Source organism: Patagioenas fasciata, chromosome 5 (assembly GCF_037038585.1).
Source record: "Patagioenas fasciata isolate bPatFas1 chromosome 5, bPatFas1.hap1, whole genome shotgun sequence".
Lineage (NCBI taxonomy): Eukaryota > Metazoa > Chordata > Aves > Columbiformes > Columbidae > Patagioenas > Patagioenas fasciata.
The window spans coordinates 60441454-60459245 of record NC_092524.1 but is presented as its reverse complement, the minus strand read 5'-3'; the positions used below and the strand labels follow the sequence as shown (position 1 = coordinate 60459245).

At 50.0% G+C, this 17792-nt stretch overlaps 1 long non-coding RNA gene across 1 annotated transcript; it reads right to left on the bottom strand.

The window, feature by feature from the left end:
• Positions 1-4900: 4900 nt before the first annotated feature.
• LOC139828142 (uncharacterized) lies at positions 4901-17477 on the bottom strand. The gene is made up of 3 exons (XR_011739451.1): positions 17042-17477; positions 16202-16440; positions 4901-6482 (listed from the first exon to the last, which is right to left on the bottom strand). It is a non-coding gene; the product is annotated as an uncharacterized lncRNA (long non-coding RNA).
• Positions 17478-17792: the final 315 nt, after the last annotated feature.

Here is a 17792-nt window from a genome sequence, read left to right as displayed (position 1 = left end):
TATCTGCTGGATGCCCAGCAAGACCCCTGCCTGGGGCACAGGAGGCTGCTGCTCAGGTCCTGCCTTCTGCCGGGGATCCTCACTTAGCTCAGCTTGGCTTGGCTCAGCTCATTGCAGCTAGGCTCAGCTCAGCTCCAACCACAGCCGAGGACAGGGCAATGCTTTCCTGCAAGCATTCCATTTTGCCCAGTGTAATTAATCCACCACTAGGCTAAGAAGAAAAGGGAATCACAGAATCACAGAATGTTAGGGATTGGAATGGACCTCAAAACATCATCTAGTCCAGTCCCCAAGGTGCTGTTGCCTAATGTCTCCAGCATCCACCTGGGAGGGAGGAGGTTTAGGCTCCAGCCTGTCCTCAGATGAACATTACCGTATTTTTATGCAATGTGGAATAGCTTGAGCATGAGTTTGGGTGATTTTTTTTTTTTTTTCTTTTTTCTCCACCCACACAAAAAGTGTGGTAGCGTGGTGGGCAGGGCACTCTTCTGGGAATGGAGACTGCATCACAGCCTTTTAATCTCCTGTTTGCTTTTCTTTTTCCCCTAGGGAAGCAGCAGGCCAGCAGGCTCCTTTGGCTGCTCCATGTTCCTCTCGCTGGCCTGCCTTCCCTCCTCTCCTTGACAACTCACAACTATAAAACTGGAAATAGCCTGGGTGACCATTTTCTCCAGCCCTCTAGCAGTGGGACAGGGCACTTTTCCACCATCCTGGTGCTTTGTCAGGTTTATTTATCCCCAGGGAAGGGTGAGTGAAACCCAGTGCTGGAGGACACCCCACAAGATGTTGATAGGACAGGCTAATCAGGATCAGGTGTCTTGCATCACTTGACCTTCTTCCCCTGCCTTTGACACAGAATCATAGAATAGTTTGGGTTGGAAGTGACCTTCAAAGCCCATCCAGTCCAACCCCCTGCAATGAGCAGGGCATCTTCACCCAGATCAGGTCGCTCAGAGCCCTGTCCAGCCTGGCCTGGGATGCCACAGGGATGGGGCATCTACCATCACACTGGGCAACCTGGGCCAGTGTTTTACCACCCTCATTGTAAAAAAATTCTTCCTTATATCTAGCCTGGATCCACCCCCTTCTATTTTCAAACCATTATCCCTTGTCCTATGGCAACAGGTCCTGCTAAAATGTCTGTCCCCATCTTTCTTGCAGGCCCCTTTAAAGTACTGAAAGGCCGCAATAAGGTCCCCCTGGAGCCTTCTCTTCTCCACGCTGAACAACCCCAACTCTCTCAGCCTTTGGGTTTATTTTCTTACACAGAAATTACACAAGCTCCCTCCAGCTCCATTTCGAGGCCCAGCCTGCTCGCCCTGGGCTCCCAGCAGCACCTCTGCCCCAGCGGCCGCTGCATGGGACCGCGAGGGCTGCCCTGGGCTGCAGAGGTGTTTGTGCTGCAGGCACGGGGTTCCCCTGCCTTCTCAAGGACCGTCTTTGGTTTATTTTTTAATTCAAGAGCTCCATAGATCCAGAACGAGTGCATCAGGTGAGAAGCCGTATCTACTACACCCACAGGGTGGGTTTAGTAATTAAATTGGCAGCGTGGGCTCAGGCTGGGATCGGCAGTTAACGGGGAAAATCTGCGTTACCAGACAGGGTAAAAATAAACAGAGATGCATCCAAACCTACCGAAGAATTTTGTTTTTCTCCTCCAGCCGGTGAGTAAGACTATGAGAAACCATATATATACATATGTATATTTATATGTATACACATATATGTAGATTTTAATATATATATGAATATAAACTTTCAAAGGGCAAAATGTCTCACACTTAACACCTGGGAAAATGGATAGAAAGGGTAACACTCAGTAAAATATGAATGTTGAGCTTTTAATTGAATGTCTAAAGCTTCTGCTATAAATACAGCATAGGCAACCCCAAGCTTTCTGTGATGCAATTTCAGAATAAAACCAGAACTGAAAATGAATTTGACAGATGATACACATGCAAGCCCCAGATCTTTGTGAAGACCTTGGCTTCTCACTGTGTTTAGTGCAGGTGGGTGCGAGGTTTGGCCAACAGCTGCAGTCTGATTGTTTGTTCCATGTCCATTATCGATGACCAGAGAGTAAAACTGAGAATCACCTGTGCTGAGGAGACCTTGGGAGTGTCAGCTTATATTTTTGCAGGGACTTACTGTGATGATGTTTAATGGTAGCACTCGAGGACAGCAAAGCTTTCCTGGATTGGAAAATAAGCAAATTATCTCAACTGAAACCCCATGTTCCCTAGGCTGGTCTGGCAGGGTGGTTAGCACATGCCCTTAGGACAGTTTTGTTGGGACACAAAAGCACTTTTTTTCAGCTCAAGCACTGCTGCATATTCAAAGTGCAGTGAAAACGGAGGGAAATCTGAGGGCAGGTTCAGCGCTAGCACCAGCCCTGCCCGTGGGAGCTGATGGGGGTCGTGCACCGGCTCCGGCACAGCAGGGATTCCTCCTGCTTCACTGGCCTGGGATGAAGCAGGAGGGACCACAGCAGCGAGAGGCAAGTGAGATGGTTTTAGGGCACTGGGTGGTGAGGTCATCTCAGGCAGGAAAATTGGTGTTTCAGTAAGCGTGGGCCAGGCTGCGTCCACCCACAGAAACTGGCCCGTCTCCCTCCACGGCTGTGGTGAAATCCCCTGAATCATCACTAATCACCGCCTGGGCTGACGATGTTCCTGGGCTGCTGGGCAGAGCGGGCTGGCGGTGGCTGGGAAGCTGGCAGAGCTGATCTGGAGGGACACGTGGGTAGCAAGTGACTGAACATGTCCAGATGGGCACGAGAGGAGAGGTCTCCAGTGGGGATGGACAACAGGAGAGCCGTGGGACCACGCAGATGCACAGGTGGGCTGTCTTCAGCAAAGGGCATTAGGACACCATCGCTGCTGTAACAGCTTTCGAGCTGGGACTTGTCTGGGGAGAGACGGCTACAGAGATACCAGGATTGTGCGTGAGAAGAGGATTGCAATGAATGGGAGTGCTCATGGCCCCAGAGTTCCAGCACTTCGCTGTCGGAGAGTGATGCCTTTTTTTTCTTTTTATAAGTCAATGTTTTAAGGCAAAACACTGTTGAGCGTCTTGAGGATGATCTTTCCCCAGAGCTGGAATAATTGCCTTCCTACCTTCCCTCTGCCTCTGGGATGTCCCCCCTGCCCGGCCAAGGGGACCTGCTGCTGCCAGCACTGCTTCCTCTCCTCCATCTGGTGGGTGGCATGGGGTGCTCTCTGTTCCCATGGAGGAGTGGCTGGTGGGGTCCCAGCACTGTTCCAAACCTTGCACCTACCTAGAGGGTGGAAAGGACCATGAGGAACTGACAGATTAGCTATTTCGCGCTGCTGAAAACCTCAGGAGAGGCTTGAGGGTTTCTTACAGTTGTGCAGGAGGCCAGAGGAGAGCAGAGGTGAGAGTGCAAGACATGCACACATGCATGGACATGTGTGCAACTGCCACAGTGCACTCAGCCGCCCCGGTGCTTGGCTTCAGTGCCCCCTGGCTGCTATGGCCACCTCCTCATTCTGCACCAGGTCTCCAGAGAAGGTTCCCCAGCTCATGCCAGCTCTTACAGCACCCCAGAAGGTCCAGCCTTCACTGTCTCCACTCAAACTCTCGCAAAGCCCTATCCCAGCAACAGGAGGTAAGTTCTGGGGAATGCTGCACCTCCTCACTGCGGTGATGTCCCAAAGGGCTGTGTCCTGGCCGGTGTCCCTCACCGCAGGTGACCATACAGACTATTTCTGGCTGCAAGGCACCTGTGGTTGCATTAAGACAGAGGAGAGGTTGAGGCCAGTGGGGTTTGTACCCTCCAGCTTTCTGCAGGGCTGAGAAGCTCACTAATGAAGCAGCTGCTGTGTATCACACCCTGCATGAGCCTCAGCCACCCTTGTGCAATAGCGAAACTGGCCACTAGTTATCATCTCCCTGAAGTGCTCATTTGGACTTACTCATGCTGTGGGCTGCTATGAAGTGGGTCGGGGCTGAGGGCTCATGCAGGCCAAAGGCTGAGCCAACCTCACCACCAGCAAGTGGGGGATGTGACCAATCCAGAGCCATAAGCTACACATTTTCTCTTACTTGGTGGTTTTCCTTTTTTAGGGGAGATTTTTTTTTTTTTGGTGACGGTTTTTATTTGCAATAAACCCTGTGGTTTGCAAAGAGACTTGTCAGCAGCATGAAGACCTTGCAGCTTAGCGTGAGGGGAGCTGCCTGCCTCGGCTGACCGGCAGCAGCCTGTGTCATTGCTGGGACAGAACAAGGTGATGAGGACAACCTCAGCAGGGGACAGGGAAGGTCCATCCCCACCAGACCTGCCGCTTGCTGCTGTGGAGCAGCATTCCCAGTATGGGGGGCTGGTTTCTGCGTCTGTCAGAGCGGAAGAGTCCCTGGGGCAACACTGGGCTCTGCCTTCGTTCATGTGCCTCACTTCCTGACAATAACCTCAATTTTGGACAAACCGAGGTCCCAGACCCCGTGGGGAATGGACAGTCTGGCCCCAGCTGCTTCCCCTGGAGCATCTGGCCTCTCTTCCCACTGGTGGCTGCAGATGCTTGGCAGCATTTCATACTGGTGGTCACCCGTGTCCTCACACAGGTGAGGGGATTGCCTGTTTTGGGGCGCAGCCCTGGGCTCACCTGAGTCTGTGCATCACTCCCTGGTGCCACGACACATTGCTAGCAAAATGTCGCATCTCTCTCCCGTCTCAGGGGACCAGGATGCCACTGGGTGCTGAGCACCCCTGTGCGCAGTCCCCTTCTGCTCCCCTCAACATTCCTTAGAGTTGATTCTGGTGGTCCTGGTGCTTGGGCATGACACTGCTGAACACCTGGCTGGGAAGAACCATGCATGCAGTATAAAACACAGTTTTAACAGCAGACAAAAGTTGTATTTTGTTTTTCCTCATAAGGAATAAAGGATCAGCCTTCAAGCAGTATTGATGAGGAATGACACCAAGCAGAGGGTCACCTGGAGCCCCTGGAGAGGCAGAAGACAGCAGATGGCCAGTGTATCTTTCCCAAATACTTTTATATGATGAATGCCGAAGCCAGCAATGACATGTCTTTGTATTTAGCCAACATATCCTTTCAGCCATTACTTTCCTGGGGCACCTGCGCACTGTCCTCCCTTGCAATCATTTCTGTTTTACTTGTCACTGACATGGCCATGTTGAGATTTTTCACACAACTCAGTTCAAGAGCGAAGCCTCCACCAAGAGCAACTTCTCTGGTGAGACACCACCTTGTCTAGGGTTTGTTTAAATACCCAGCTGATGTGCCTTTCAGCTCAGTTTACTCACTTTCACTTAAAGCCAACCCTGAGTAGGAACCACCAAAAATCATGTATTAGATTACCTAAAAGAGATTTGGAATAAACACATCAAGAAGATATAGAGAAACAGTGGAATACATTTATAAAGCCAAGAGTTATTTGAGGCTGAATGGGCATGGGAACAGTTATTAAAAAGACTCATGAAACTAGGAAGGTAAAACAATTTTTAAGATTCTAAGAAATATCTTCCAGTGGGTACCAGCGAGGGGAGAAACACTTTGTTGTTTGCCGGCACTCTTAGTCCCATGACACTTTCAAACACAAACATCCACCATTAAGCCTTTATTAATCCTCCCTTCTGATTTTTAATGCAGGTCATTTAGCATTACTTAATACTGAGCTTAAGGGGAAAACCTCATAAGCCAACCACTAATCTCTGAACTTGGCACATAACTCTCCCTTTGCTGTTTCTCAACATGTTCTTTCTTGTCCTTCCACCCCACTGAGAACCACCCCGGAGTGCCGGCAGCGGTGATTGCGGACGGCGGCAGCGAGCCGGCCGCAGCGGCCAGCCCGTGCTCACACCGGCCGAGCGGCTGCCGTTTCCAAATGACCTGTTGCTGGAGATATTTTGGGACCTGGAAATGAGCCTCTTGGAAAAGGTAACCTTTAGTGAAGGTAACCTGCTGTTATTAAGCCACACTGAGACTGTGGGATCCTTGGAAAACAAGAAGAACAGAAGAAACACATATATATTTAATCTAAGCAACAGCACTTATGCTCGGCATGAAGCATGCAGCTAAGGCATATTTTAGAAGCAGCTGAAAGCTTGACAGTATTTTCTTTCCTTTGCAAGGCAGAAAAAACCTCTGCCACCACTCCACTGGGGAGGTATGTGATACTAACCAGGAGAGGGAAACCTCCAAGGCTGAGCTTTGGGGGCATCAACAATGGAGAAGCCCCTGGCTCTGGCTTGCAAATAAAAACAAGATCGCTTCTTCAGCTTACACAAGTCAGTGCTAACAGTATTTTGTATGCTTTTGCTTTTAGCAAGCATCATTCAGGCTTTTAGCCAACCCTTGGAGAGTGTCCCTAGCCCCATTTCACAGTCTGGAGGAAGCAGGTTTGCTGAGGCTGGGGAGAGGGTGGCCAAGGCGGCTCCTGGACGTAGTCCTCTGCCTTCCTGCTCACCGTCTTCAGAGCTGAGGGTTAACCTGGGCACCCTTCTTCTCAGGATGGAATATACAAAAAAAAAAAAAAAAAAGTCATGGTTTGAGATGCAGAGTCCTTCCTTAGCTGAGTGTCTCTCTCATGCACAAACTCACAGCCTTAGGCAAGGATCTTGATTGAGTATTTTTGTCCCAGCTAGAGCTGGATTTTGTGTATGCCCCTTCTAGTTTGTTTCTTCCTCAAGATTAAAAACAAAACAACGACAAAAAAAACCCCCAAAACAGAACAAAACAAATAAACAACAAAAGTAAAAATAAAGTACAAAGTTCTCAAGAGAGATCCACCTTTCCTCTTCCCACTGCCTCTCCTGCAGAAATAGAAAATTCCTGTAGAGTTTCTCTTGGGAATGGAAAAGCCTAAAAAAAGCACATTAGCGGAGGCGAAGAGCCTTGTGGTGCACTGGCAGCTGGAGACCCTGGTGTCCCCCACAGGTCACCTCCCACCAGTGCAGGGAGGGAACCAAAGGGGGCATCACCCTCCAGCCCAGCTCAGGGCAGACCCTTGAGCCAACCCAAGCACTGGCAGCAATAAAACCTTTAGTAGATGGATCTGACTCCTGGTCCACAGCCCACCCACCTCCCTGTTCTGGGTGCTGGGCTTTGTCCTCCACGTTTTGGCCATTTTGGGGTGTGGGACCCCTCACATCCTGCATGCTGGGGTGCTGGTGGTGGCGCTTTGCCAACATGGGAGGGGTTGTGGCAGCAGAAGTGGTTGCAGAGCGTGGGTACCACAGTGAGGTCCACCTGAAGAAGCCCTGATAAGGAAAGGGAGGTCAAATCAGGGAAAATCCAGGGGGAAATCTCCCTGCGGGGCGAATGTGGGGTCAGAACACCAGGGCCAGAGCAGCACTGGCCTGGCAAGTTGTGTTCCCAAATTCTCATGGAAACAGGAGTGACTCCCTCTGGCTTGGCTGTTTTCTCACCTTATTTTTAAATGCAGCTCCTGTTTGCTCTGGGGAGTGTTTCAGCAGCCCCTTCAGGGGTCTCCCCCTGGCAGGGCCCTGGGGTGACCTTTGAGAAACCCCACAAGCCTGGGAGGGAGTGCGGCCCCTGCACCGGGCCAGCTCTGTCTCACTGGAGTGATGCTGGAGCCCCACAAATGTCAGCGCCAGCCCGGCGTGCCCAGGGGGCCCTGACAAACCGGTGGTACCTCCCGTATCTGCTGTAGGTCACAGTCACATTCGGCAGAGGCCACGAGTGTGAGCTGGTATCTTCTCACTCCTGCTCCATGCTGAGCAGGCAAGGAATCTTCTAAATTAAAAAAAACCCCTCACTTGGCTCGAGCGCAGGAAACAGCTGCCTTGCGAGTAGTTGGGTCAAGCAAGAGACTTCCAAATCAGGGCATCCCGTCCCCCTGCAGCCGTGGCACTGCCTGCGTGTTCTGAGTGGGGAATGCTCTTCCTTGCTCACGCTAGAAATGGGTGCCTGGCTGTTCCTATTAAAGGATATTGTTTAATCTCTGGCTGGGCTGATGTTCACGCAGGCTGGAAGCTGCAGCCCAGCAGAAATCCCTGGCAAGTCTCATGAGGACCTGAGGTCTGTTCTGGGATGCTCATCCTTTTGTGAGTGGTGCAGCTCTAAAACACAGCAGGGTGTTGCCGGTATAGCCAGGGGTGCTTGCAGCAGAGCTGAGGGGTCCCAAGAACTGAGTCCTCACCCCAAATGGGCTTGGGGCACCCCTTCCTACCCCACCTGGGGCAGCCCCCACCAGTGCAGGCTTGCAAGACCTGCAGGTCTGAGTGATGCTTTGTGAGCCTGAACACCACTCCGAGGTGACAAGAATGTAGCCCACGAGAGGGGGACGTCGCACCAGCCCCTCAAGGTCCTGCAGGACAGCCTCCACGCTGGGGGGGTGGAGAGGTCAGCTGGGCAGCCACCAGCCAGGAGGAGGTGGCAGCAGGTGACTGCACTGCCTGCAGCGAGGGGCAGCCGCAGCACACGAGCCCACCTGCCATCAGGAACCCCAGCATCCAGCTGCATCTGGGCTGAGCTCAGGGACACTTTCCTTGGCAGGTGGTGAAGGCTGCCTCCACCACTGGCCATGACTGAATGGTGCCAGCAGGCAGGGTGCAGCCCTTCACTGTCTCAAATTTGGTTACCTCCAACTGCATCGCTCTCCAAACACAGTCTGGCTCCACAGCAGCAGGCTGCAGATGGGTCTTCGCTCACCTTTGGAACTGTGTTTCCAGACCTTCCACCTGCAGGACACAAACCCAGGGCCACCAAGAGTTCCTGCAGTTTGAGGCTGACCTGTTTTAAACTACGTATGGTCCCTACTGTCATCACAGAGTCCAACAAGCTCAATGTGGTCAAATGTGACATGATGTTTCCTGCAAAGCAGTAGAGTTTCTGCTGACATGTTCACCCCGCTGAGGTTCAGCTTGGCCCAGAGGTTCACAAAAGCCACAGCTGATGTTGTCTGGGAGCAGTGAGTGGGGAAATAAGCTCTCTTGCTTTTCCCTACATGTACACCAAGGGCTCGAGCTTTGTCTTTAGCTCAGGCACAGCCAGGTTACCATTGCTCCAAGCCACCTCTGTCCCTCCTGCCTTCTCCTCCTCTCAGCTCCCCAAAGGCAAGGAGGGGCGCAGGCTCATCCCAGATTACTTTTTCCAGAAAAACAGAAATGAGTTTGTGTTGAGTTCGATCCCACCTATTCTGATTGTCACTGTTGTTATTATTTCCATAACCATTTTTCCTCCAGATTTCCAGCATGTTCCTGTTCCAGGAACACCTTACTTCAGCCTTGCCCACTCCCAGACCTCAGAGGCTTCAAAAGGCATCTGAGAGACCTGTCCTCCCTAGTAACACATGCTCCGTCGCTTGGATCCTCTGGGGACATCGTCTGCAGCACGTCACATGTGGGGAGGAGCTGCCCAAGAGAGCAGAACCACGGTCACGGACAGGGCAAGAGCCATGGCCTGCTGGTAGCCAGCCTGGGAACCACTTGAGCTGTGGCAGGATGGAGAGCAACCACGTTCCTGGCTAGCACCGAACCAGAGGGTGACTTCACTCCCCCTCTGCCAAGGGAGAAAACTTTGCTTGAATTCAAGCGTACGACAGTCTAAGAAAGATCCAGCACAAAGTTTTTCTCAGTTGCTGAAGGCTAAGGGATTCACAAAAGAGGTTGCTCTTTCCTTCAGCAGTGGTGGTGAGATGGTCCCAGTTTCCCATCCAGGGAGACTTCTGCATACATCCTCCAGCTCCCACTCTGGGATGTGCATGGGACATCTCAGGTCCAGCTGACACAGGCAGCCACGCTCTGGCCATGGCTGCTGATGAGATGAACAGCCCTTTTCAGTGCCACTTCAAACACATACCAGCTCCTCACAGGGAGGATTCGAGAGACTTTCTGGCTCCACAGAGAAAGGACTGGCTGACCATCCACTTGAGCTGACTGTGAATATTTATGACCTCCAAAAAGGACAGCAGTTGCTTGTGCACAGGAGAAATAACCACAGGCTTGGTGAATTATGCCTCCTCCTAGTTCTTTGCTGAGCTGTGTGACTGTAATACAGTCTTCAAGGTCCTCCTGACAGCATCCTCAGATGCTGAGAATCCCTTTCCCTTCTCTTCTCCAGGAGAGAAAATTTCAGCAAAGTTCTCACAACACTGTGAAAAATTATCACTTTACTTTGGCAAGAAGATGATTTGGGACCTTCTCAAACTACTGTGCTTACATCTACCAACAGAGAGCTTTTGTTGTCCTACATGTCAGCCTACCCACACTCATTGCAGCGGCCAGAAAGAGATCTAACTTGAGAGTTGGGAAAATCTGACTCCTACTCTTCCTGCCTTGTGACAGACACTTGCACAAGCTGCCCTGCTCCCCCCTGCGCGAGGTCAGGACCTTCCCTTCCTCTTTCGCACTGGGTTAGCCTGACCCATGCAGAAGGTTTTTCTGAGGACCGGCCAGCAGAAGAGCATCCAGCCAGCCAAAGGAGAAGTTGGTCTAGCAATTAGGTAAGAAACCAGGGCTAGAAAGTGTCCTGGCCCCAACCCAGCCTGGATTCAGGTCAGAAAAGAGAAATGAAACCAGCCAAGATAGGAAGAGGCTTTTTACTGTGATCAGGCAGCGGTTTCTCCTTCGCCCTCCAGCTCATGTCGACCCTGGGGCGGCACCCACCCCTGCCATCCACGGCTGCTAATGCAGGGGTAAGATGGCAGCAGACTGGGGTGCTCTTTGGTGGAAAACCACAATTACAGTGGGATGTGTCAGTGGGCGATGTTATTTCTCGTGGGTACGCACACAAACCTGCCAGGCTGGACCCTCGCAGCGGTGCTGCCCATGCAGAGGTTGTATGGGAATTGCCCTGGAGGGGTGCAGTGTGAGGGGACCTTGTTATAAGCACTAAACAGGGAGAAGGAACAACAAATTACTGTCCCAAAAACTGACCCACTCCTCCAGCCATGCCTGGGAGGAGGGTGGTGCTGCTCTATTTTCAACTATTGATCTACCTACTTGAAAACAGAATAGAAGCAGAGATCAGATCACTCCAGCCTTTCAACTTCTGGACTCGGCTCCACTTCTGCTCAGTCTCCTGCCCCAGGACGTGGCCTACTTAGGGACCTGTCACCCGCAAAGACAGATTTTAGTACCTTTTCCTGAATCTGAGCCCACTCTGGGATTTTCCACACGGCAGCTGGTGAGTAGGATTGCTGGCAGGCCTTTTTGTCTCTGATGCCATCAAGGCTGAGCAGGGCTGTGTTCTTGCTCCTACTGGGTTTAACACCTCATTTCCTTTGCTGTCTGCCCCAGAAACATGGGGAATGGAGCCTACGTGCCCTTTAGGCTCAACAGCAAACTGTACAACACTACGCAAGTACAGACAGCTTGCCGTGCTACGAACTGAAGAACTGGTTTGGGAGCTCAGATTTGCTGGTGACCACATTGTCTTTGCACATACAGTAATTTCTAAAAGGGCACAAGTCATCCATCCAGATGCAAGGGAGCTGGCAGAGGTCCCCCTGAGCTGCACAAGGAGCATCTTTGTTGCAGGGGCTGCCCATGCCTCAGCCCTTGGCCCTCGCACGAGGAGCCAGGCTGGAGGGTGCTCTGTGGTGGTGTGGGTGTCAGGCACAGCCTGGAGAAGAGGTTTAGTTCTCCTTTCAGCTTGGCGCGAACACAAGTATCAGGTACTCCAGCTTAGATAATCACCGTCAGGACTGGGGGTGCCTTCTCTTCTGTACTGCACTTACACACACCCATAGGGCCCGGCCCCTTCATGGTGAACTGCAGCAGCGTGCAAGGCATCCAGAAAAACCTTCTCTAGCACAGTCAGCTCGGCATGGCCAGTATTGCACAAGAGGTCACTGCCAGCATAACCCACATTTGAAGATAGCCTGTGTCAGTATGCTTGTCCGCACAGTCGTTAAGAAAGGGCAAGTTACGGCAACGAGCGTTATCTTTGTATGCTCAGTTTGCTGTAATCTTCAGAGCTGTCTCCAGTACTGGAGTAATTTCATTTGAATGGACTGACTGACAGTACTGTTTCCAAAACATTGCTGTGGACACAGAGAAATGGAAGCTCCTGGATTTGACCCGCCTCCAGCCTCAGCAAAGGGTTCAATAAAGATTTGGGTGTCATACCAAAAGTACACACAAATTTGAGCAGGCGTTGGTAAAAATGTTGGAGCTGTTGGCAAAGAGGAGAGACTGAGAGAGCTGGGTCTGTTCAGCCTGGAGAAGAGAAGGCTGAGAGGGGATCTCAACAATGTTTATAAATATCTCAAGGGTGAATGTCAAGAGGATGGGACCAGACTCCTTTCAGTGGTGCCCAACAATAGGATGAGGGGCAGCAGGCACACACTGAAGCAAAGGAGGTTCCATCTAAACATGAGGAGAAACTTGTTTGAGGTGACAGAGCACTGGAACAGGCTGCGCAGAGAGGTTGTGGAGTCTCCTTCTCTGGAGACATTCAGAACCCACCTGTGTGATCTGCTCTGGTGAACCTGCTTTAGCGGGTGGGTTGGACTAGATGATTTCCAGAGGTCCCTTCCAACCCCAGCCACTCTGTGGTTCTGTAATACTGAACCCAAAACAGAGATGGACCAGCACCACCTTCACCCTCTTTGCTTCCTTACTTTTCTTCCTATATTCTGTGGGAAGCCATTTTCAAACCGAGTCATAGTCTCCCACCTCTCAGGCCATGGGACTTCCGCAGGTTAAAGCTGTGTAGAGGTAGATCTCTCCGAGCAATGGCTGGAGCAGGCCGGTGTAGCTCAGACTTGCTAAGTAAGGGCAAGAAATTACCGTTTTCTGTCTCCATGCATAGACTCCTTGCTCTAATAAGCTGCAAATGTTGAGCACTCCTGGCAGGAGAGAGGAGAGCCCAGCAGTGTCCCACACAGCCCTTGGGGGAGAGTGGGGGGGCCAGACCCTTTCAGAAGTCAGAATTTGGCCTCCAACCTCCTCTGCAATGCTCTACCCATAGGGTTACTCTACCGCTAGTGAATTTAGCACCACAAAGCCCCATTTCTCTCCAACCAGCTGATACTGCAGAAGAGGTGACTGCCACCACGCTCCACCTGTCCCCAGCCAGGACACTTGCACCTGCCCTAAGGGAGGATAAAGGGGCTCGTTACAGCAGCAAGCCTAACAGGTACCATCAGCATAACCACAAATTTCATTGCAGTACCATGCTGATCCAGAGCTTTACTTCCAGGTTTTTGGTTTTCCATTTAGCAGCATGTCTATCTTTAGTTCAGTCCAAATTTAGGACTTGTTTTCATCCCTTGCCTTTCTCAAATTCAGCTGCGAAATCAATGAAACTCAGCTTTGCAGTGAAATGCTGAGCGCTACTGAATCTGAGACAGAAAACTGGAAAAAGGCATCATCTGAGTGACAAGACAAGACACGGATGAAGCGTTCTTCATTCTCACATGTTGTTGTAGGACAGAAGGGGAGGGTAATGTAGAGGTAACAGTAAGTTAATGAGAGATGCTGGATGCTGGTTAAATAAACAGCATGTCTCCCCATAAACCTTGGCTCTCATCCCTCCTTTTTATTTTTATCCTTGATGAATGCTTTTGTCACTGCCTTTGCTTCTACCGCTTTGCAAAGGTGGTTCCACATTTCCGTGCTTCTTCAGCAGAATTAGCCAGATGTAAAAGAGTGAGAAAAGAAAAATAATCTATCTTACGTAGCGCTCATCCTGGGAGACCCAGTTAATCATGTCAGCAATAGAAAGAAAATTGGACCCAATCTTTAGTATTTTAAGTCACCCAAGTTATTGGGTGCACAAACTAGAGCTTGGCTCCCTTTTGTGCTCAGCAGAATTCGTCCCTATTCCATCAGGATTTATCCCCAGCACAGCTCTGACCTGAAAAATGACCTTTTAAGGAGAGCTGCCTCTTGACAGTCAGATCTGGTCCCTGCTGTGAACTGTCACGGTTTTAGGCTGGTTTCCCAGAGAAACAAGCCTTATGTAGCCATGCGCGGTGCGCGAGCGCCTGTGCTCGAGCCTGCTCAGTTAACCAGGGGCAGCGGATGGATCAGAGATGAATGCCCCTGCAAGTCCCCTGAAAACAGAGCTCCGAGAGGAACAGGCCTTTCCATGCAACCCCTCAGGGCTGCAGCTTTACCCCAAGAGCTATTCACACCAATAAATACAGTATGGGACGGTCTGGGAAATGGTGTAACTGCACCCCAGACACAAATGCACCCGAACCAGGGGCCACGGGAGGTGGTGGTCACTGAGCTCCTCTTCTGCCATGGGTAAGTTCCACCATCCCTCCCTTCACACCTCACAATACTCCTTGTAGTGTCTCTTCTAAGCAGAGCCAAAGGGCCACCAGGGAGAAAAATGGACATATTTCCCTCCAGCAACACACCCAGGACAAGCTTTCCCTCCCGCCCGTGGAGGCCTCGTGGTGCGAGGAGGCTGGAGAACCACAACAGGGCAGTCCTGCTGGTTCCATCGGTACCTACAGCCCACACAGCTTGTTGGGGACGTTGCCCACCACTGTGCAGGCCCCGCATGCATTACAGAACACACCTAATTAAGTGTGCGTTCTGGTGAGGTGTTTGATTCCGTAACAAGAGGTCTGGAAAGCAGCTAGGAACCGAAGTCACGCAGAAGAGATGACTCTCCTTTCTCCTCATCCTAGGGACTGCTCTGAATTCAACCATCCATTACAGCCTTGCACTTACTTGAGCTAAACTATCCCCCAAGTCTGAAAAGTCACATCAGCAAATGAACACGGAGGAGATCCCTTTGCATTTGGCATGCTCTGTACCAAGGGCCCACGTTGAGAGGCTTCAGGGGACCCTGGAGCACTTGTGCTCTTTCCCCATGCAGAAGAACACTTACAGACCTGGTCTGGAGAGCTTCATGGAGCTCTGATATCACAGAAGACCTCAGAAAGGAACTTACTCTTGAATTCAAACTTTAGCTCACAGAAGCATTTGGACAGAAGGGTTCAGCCAAGGCTCATCTCTTGAGATAAGGAGGAAGCAACAAGTTCTAGATGCCAGGGATAGAGTGGTTCATAAAGGGGTCAGTTAGATAAAACCACTAAAATATATGTATTTGATCCAACGAATTTGCTCTGGTGGTTGCTCCCAGATTGGGGATGAGGAACAAAACTTCCCAACAGCCAAATTCTGCTTTTGCTGCTCCAGACACACGAAGCCACGAGCCCTGTGCACGCTGCTCGGCGTGACTCCCACCACAACCAAAACTTCAGGGCATCATCACCTTGGGAAGCGCAGAAAGGGGCTCGGTGGCAGCCGATGGGCCTGGGACTGCAGGGAGGAGGGGACCAGTCGCAGGGCTCCTTCACCCTGAACACCAAGAGCCTGAGACCGACCAAAATAAACAGCTCCTCCATTTCCACTCGCTGAATCCAAACAGCCCAGCAATAAATATTAGGACCAGTCACTATTAATCCGCCGACGGCAAAACTTTGATTACAATAGAAGTGAAAGCTGTGGCAAAATATGTGATTTGAAAAAATCCTGAGCAAATAAGGAAGTTTCACTTCTTGCCTGCTCAAAGCACAAGCATTGAGATTTGTTTGAAGATTAAAACAGAGTGCAGGCATGGAAAATGCCAGGCATAAAGCTTTGGAGTTACTTAATACAGTGAAATATAAATGGCAAGTGATCCCAGATTATTTCAGAAAAGGCTGGCTGCAATTTACAGCCTTGATTAGACCGATTACTAAAGGGTGAACAGCAAAATAACTTCACTAATTAAATTTCCGAACAGGAAAACAAAGATTCTTACTCTTTTAAAAGCCGGAAATGGATTTACATATTCACTACTCCTTACCCTTATTCTTACTCTTTTAGAAGATGGAAAAAGAATTTAAACATTCAATATTCCTTATACCCTTCTGAGCAGAAAAGCCTGCGGCCCAACGTGGTCACTCTCTAGGAAAGCAGATGGGACAAGGCTTGACAAAGAGCAGAAAAGGGTTTTGCAGCCCTGCAGGTTTTATATGGCAGAGCTAAAGACCATTTAACTACACCTCAGCTCCCGAAGCAAGAAAACATGATGCAAAGTTAAATGTAGCATTAAGGTATTTTTCAACCTGAAAAATAAGCAACTTCCATCAATATCTTGTGGTGCATTTTTCCCCTCAATGCTTTTAGCGGTAAGTCAAAGTTGTCTGAGTGCATCATACCACCGATAACCGACGTGAAATCGCTGCTCTGCATGGAGCAAGCGATCCTTGGAGCTCTCTTCTAAAAATACTCCAGATGGACACCCACCAGAGCCGTGTTTCTGCATTTGAGAGACATCCTGTGGCCACTGCAGACACTGCAACGTTGCTCTGCAGCTCGTCTTTCCTTGCAGAAGGGACCATTGGTCCATCCATCCATCCATCTGTCCATCCATGCATCACCCCACCAGCTCCCCTCCTGCTTCTTTGAGCACCACAGATGCGGGGCAATTAAAACACGTGCTGGCAAGCATCTCCAAGCTCCTATCGGGCTGGTGTTTTTCCCATCTAGGAGGAAACACGTGTGAAAGTGTTTTATTTCATATCTTTTGGCTGGGTAAGCTGGGGGTGGGCGGAATAATTCTGTGCTTAGAAAGAGTTTGCTGTTTGTAGTTGGTTACAGGGACCTTAGGGAGCTTAAGTCTTGGTAAGAGACACCTCAAGCAAACAGGACTTTACCTTGAGATAGGCAAATGATTGAAAATTGTGCCATTGTAATACCAGTAGCATTTTACTTTCCAATTATGCATTCTCAAATGTTTCAGTGTAATTATTTCTGTGGTGAGATATTATCTGATTTTATTCACCTAAAATATCCAGTGTGATCAGCAACTGCAAGGAAACACGAAGTGCACGAATATTTTGGTTTTATGCTCTGATTTTCATCCAGATACTATTTAACAATAACAGAAGGGGTTAACGGGATGAGCACTGCAAATTTCTATGCCTTGAAATTCAATGCCGTGGTTCCCACAGCAACCATAACCATGGCCACTCGGCAGGAATTTCACATCCAGTCTCAGAACACACAGTTCCAAGTGCTCAACACACACAAGCAAAAAACCAACCAGCAGCTTCTTTGCCTTTTTTCCTGCAATAAATATCTTACCTGCCGAGTCACACAAGATGTAATGGCACTTGTAGGTGAAGATGAACTCCCGCCAACTGGCAATCAGTGTCCCAAACAGATACTCACAGGATTCACAGTGTTGGTACAGGCACAGCTTCTGTTTTCAGTTATTGCTGGAACAGGAGCCCACTGTTTGTACCAAAGGTTAATACAACATTAGAAGGCTAAAAAAGACCTGTTAAGGGTCTTTCACAGAATCACAGAATGTTAGGGATTGGAAGGGACCTCAAAAGATCATTCAGTCCAATCTTCCTGCCGGAGCAGGAACACCCAGATGAGGCTACGCAGGAATGTGTCAGGCTTTCAAATTATTTAGCTTCAAATACTGTACTATTTCAACCAGAAGCGCTGGGTGAAGAGGCTGCTCTCCTATGGATCTGCTCATTTCACCCAGCCCCTTTGCCTGGAGGCAGGACCTGGTAGCACACTGACACCAGCAGAAACCGGAACATGAAAACCATCAAGCTATACCACTAAGGTGACAGGTTAGCTTTTTTCTGCTCTCAAGCTTGTCAGAAGTAACGAGCGCACACAAAGACAATTCCTAGATCTGTCCTGTGTTTCTTGGATTTCTCTAAGCATTTACTGCCACTGTAATACAGGACACTGATGGCCCCTTGGTATAAAGAAATATAACTTTGGAAAAATTCTTATTAATTGCACTAGGCTGAGCTTTTATCCAAAGCTCATGTCTCTTCCTGCTGGACAACAGTTTCTTCTCTGAAGCGAT